This window comes from Morus notabilis, unplaced genomic scaffold (genome assembly GCF_000414095.1).
Source record: "Morus notabilis unplaced genomic scaffold, ASM41409v2 Scaffold118, whole genome shotgun sequence".
Classification (NCBI taxonomy): Eukaryota; Viridiplantae; Streptophyta; class Magnoliopsida; order Rosales; family Moraceae; genus Morus; species Morus notabilis.
This window is the reverse complement of record NW_010364457.1, coordinates 358,967-363,200: the sequence shown is the minus strand read 5'-3', so window position 1 is coordinate 363,200 and position 4,234 is coordinate 358,967. Positions and strand designations below refer to the sequence as shown.

At 41.1% G+C, this 4,234-nt stretch overlaps 1 pseudogene; it reads right to left on the bottom strand.

The window, feature by feature from the left end:
• Positions 1-1,286: 1,286 nt before the first annotated feature.
• On the bottom strand, positions 1,287-4,175 carry LOC21395323 (annotated as a pseudogene).
• Positions 4,176-4,234: the final 59 nt, after the last annotated feature.

The window sequence follows — 4,234 nt, the reverse complement described above, 5'->3', positions numbered from 1 at the left end:
ACATATTCACAACTTAAAGTTTTTGGATGTGCCTGTTATCCAAACACTAGACCCTACAACAGACATAAGTTGGACTTTAGGTCTACACCGTGCACTTTCCTTGGGTATAACATCAAACATAAAGGGTACAAATGTCTTGATTCCTCTGGACGAATTTATATTTCGAAGGACATCATATTTGATGAGATTTCTTTTCCTTTTGCTGGTTGCAATAAAGCTGTTGTCCTCAACCCTGGTGAGGCCAGCTCATCTTCTCTGTCCTCTTGTCCATCTCCTCATTCTCTCTTGACTACTATTGCCTCTTCTTCTACTGTTCCCTCAGTCAGTGAACCGGTTCCTGTCACAGAACCAATAATTCCAGCACTTGCTCCATGTGCTGAAAACCAGGCTCCTGTCACAGCACCAATAATTCCAGCATCTACTCCATGTGCTGAAAACTCACGGCAGTCCATTTCCTTGCCTTCTCAGTCCATGGTCACACGTTCCAAACGGGGAATTTTCAAACCCAAAGTATACATGGCCACTAATGAACCTGGTACAGTTGAAGAAGCTCTTACATTAGAGCATCAGAAACAAGCCATGACTAATGAAATCCTTGCTCTTCAACGGAATAGCACCTGGAGTTTGGTTGCATTACCTCCTGGAAGGAAGGCCATTTGCTGTAAGTGGGTTTTTCGAGTGAAGGAGAATCCAGATGGCAGCATAAATAAGTATAAAGCTAGACTTGTGGTGAAGGGGTTTCACCAAGTTGTCAGTTTTGATTTCACTGAGACTTTCAGTCCAGTAGTCAAGCCAACCACTATTCGAGTTATACTCACTTTGGCATTGAGCAAACAATGGTCTGTGAGGCAACTTGATGTGAATAATGCCTTTTTGAATGGAGATTTACAAGAGGAGGTTTTCATGGAGCAACCTGCGGGATTCATTGATCAACAAAATTTCAGCTTGGTGTGTAAGTTACATAAGTCTCTATATGGCTTGAAACAGGCTCCTCAAGCCTAGTTTGATAAGCTCCACCATGCCTTGATCAAACTTGGTTTTCATTTAGCCAAGTCTGACAGGTCACTCTTTATTCAAATCACAGCACAGTGGTCGTTATATATTCTTGTCTATGTGGATGATATATTGATCATAGGGACTAATGACTTGGCTATCCAGAAGGTGCCGGATCAACTAAACTCAGCCTTTGCTCTTAAAGATTTGGGCGAACTTGATTATTATCTGAGAATACAGGTAACCAAGACCACTCAAGGACTTCACTTGTCTCAAAAGAAATACATCACGGATTTGTTGTGTAAAACAAAGATGCAGTATGCCAAAAGCGTTTCTGCACCTATGACAACCGGACAAAAGTCAACTTCTTTTGGCAGTGATCTAGTGAGCAATGTCCAACTGTATAGAAGTGTGGTTGGAGCTCTACAATATGTGACAATTACAAGGCCGGAAATCTCATTTAGTGTCAACAAGGTATGCCAGTTTATGCAAGCACCTTTGGAGGCTCATTGGAAAGTAGTAAAGAGGATTTTGAGATATCTTGCTGGCACAATTGACTATGGACTTCATCTGAGACAATGTCTTGCAGCAAACTTGGACTTGGTTGGCTTTTGTGACGCTGACTGGGCATCAGACGTTGATGACAGGAGATCTACCTCAGGCTTCTGTGTCTTCCTTGGACCAAATCTAGTATCGTGGCAATCTAAAAAACAACATAGTGTCTCAGTCATCCACAGAGGCAGAGTATCGTAGCTTAGCTAGTGTTGTGGCAGAAATCTCTTGGATGCAGTCTCTATTGAGTGAGTTAAATTTCTCTGCCTCAAGGACACCTGTAATTTGGTGTGACAACCTCAGTACTATTCATTTAGCAACAAACCCAATCTTACATGCAAGAACTAAGCATATAGAGTTGAATTTGTACTTTGTCCAGGAGAAAGTCATGAGAAAGCAAGTAGATGTACACCATGTGCCTGCAGTGGATCAATTGGCTGACATCTTTACTAAAGCCATTTCAAGTTCAACCTTTAGTCAAATACAGAACAAACTTAAAGTAGAAAATCTTACTATTTAAGTTTGAGGGGGACTGTTAAGGAATCTCAAGATTAAGCTTGTTAAGCAAGCTTTGTTATTAGTCAGTTATTAAGCTTACGGTAAATTAGGTGGTTAGAATGTTATCTTACTAAATAAGCTTTACTAATCTTGCTGAGAAAGCTTACTGTTGTAATCTATATATAAACTTGTTACTGTAGTAATATTAATCAATTAATTGAATTCTTCCAAAATCCTTTCTGAGTACGTTTTCTTATAATGTTGCAGTGAGCTGACAAAAAAAACCCTTGACCCGCGAGGTGAAATGCCTGTGAATACACCCGACCAGTTGGAAAAAGATGTGCACACTCTTCCCGCTTCAGGTGGAGGTACACGATACACTGTTGACGGGGTAATTCGAATTCCACGACCTTGACTGGCCGGTAGTTAGAATTTGCATTTTCAGCAACAAGAGACTGCTGACGATAGGGTGCCTCTGCCTTGCAAAAGAGAGCCTCAAGCACAAGCTTTGATGCAAGTTCAGGATCAAAGTCGTTGCAGGTTAGAACCTTTTTAAGTTTACAGCAAGTCATGTACGGAAAACGAATGAGGAAACCCAGTCGTGAGCCAATGACTTCTCGCTGTTCTTCGAGTTGTGGGTAATGGATCCGAGCCCATTTCAGAAGAAAATCGCATCTTCGGAAGCCACCTGGAGGCGATCACTGGATAGTGTTGCCTCAATAACAGCAAGAGAAGACTTAGCAAGTCATCCTGGAACCTGCAGGAGATTTAGCAACTCAATAAAGACACTTGAGTCTTGTCGATTATGCAATTAGGACATTAAGGTGGTTGCGAAAGTAAGATATAGTAAATACAACTATGACTGTTGACTACTTTATGACATTGGCAACGTCCAACGAATATTTTATTTAGCAATCATCTAAAATATGTCCCAAGGAACTAACTTGGTTATGTCTTTGTAGAGTCCAGCAAGGAACTGCTTTGCTACCTCTATCAGTGGCTGAACTGCATCGGCCATCAGAACACTAGAAGGAAGATCCAAATATAGCAGGGCAGACTCGCGAGTCATAGGCAAGTCTCGCAATAACCTGCTGCAATATCTCATACATGAGGCAACCTCAAATTTGTCTGCGGCCATTAGCACATCCAATATAGCAGAAGGTGTTCTTACCGGCAAAGTATTACTATACATAAAATTCAAAAGATCCACGAGGGCTGCTTCTTCTGCATTCCATGAAAAACACAAGGTTAAACCAGATAAGGGAAAAGGATGCAAAAACAGTAAAGTCAATTATATGACAGAACGTATTAATGATTTCAACTACTTAATATAGAAATTAGTGGAATGTTTTGAATTACCAGATGAATGGATTCGTAGAGTTACATTTCGCCGCTCTGACTCCCTCATCCCATTTGAAAACAACTATAGAGACACAAAACAAAAAGTGAATTTAAAGATAACCAAGGAACAAAATGGCACACATCACAAGTAAGACCTTTCACCTTATAGAAAAAGGGACTTTTTGCTGCCAAAATTGCAGAACTGATATGTATACTCTTGACTCCAAGAACCGCTGAACAGTCCATGCTCCATGATGAATCATCACTATGAGCAGCTTCATCACCTACAGAAATTTCTTACTTGTTCTGAAATTTGTACAACAACTAGATAATAGTCCAAAACTCAAATACAAAGCAACCCAATTGCATATGTAGCTAGGCATGCATGTGATAACTTTTCCAGGCAAAGTGTCAGTTTACATATGAAAGACAAAATCTCATTTCCCTTAAGTGATGGGACTAGTTGTGATCATAAAGTTTTCGTCACTACACGGACACTAAACCGAGAAAACAATGTACCAAGAGGATTCATATTAACTCCGGTGTCTGAAGGCGATTCCTCGACCATTGCCACAGCTTCCTCTTCTTGATTCTCACCCGCAGCTCCTTCCATACCCGGCATTCGACAACTTAATATCTGCTCCTCACGATGTACAAGAGAATCAACAACTAAAAGCCAGGCGATTCCTCGACCATTGCCACAGCTTCCTCTTCTTGATTCTCGCCCGCAGCTCCTTCCGTGCCCGGTATTGACAACTTAATATCTGCTCCTCACGATGTACAAGAGAATCAACAACTAAAAGCCAGGCGATTCCTCGACCATTGCCACAGCTTCCTCTTCTTGATTCTC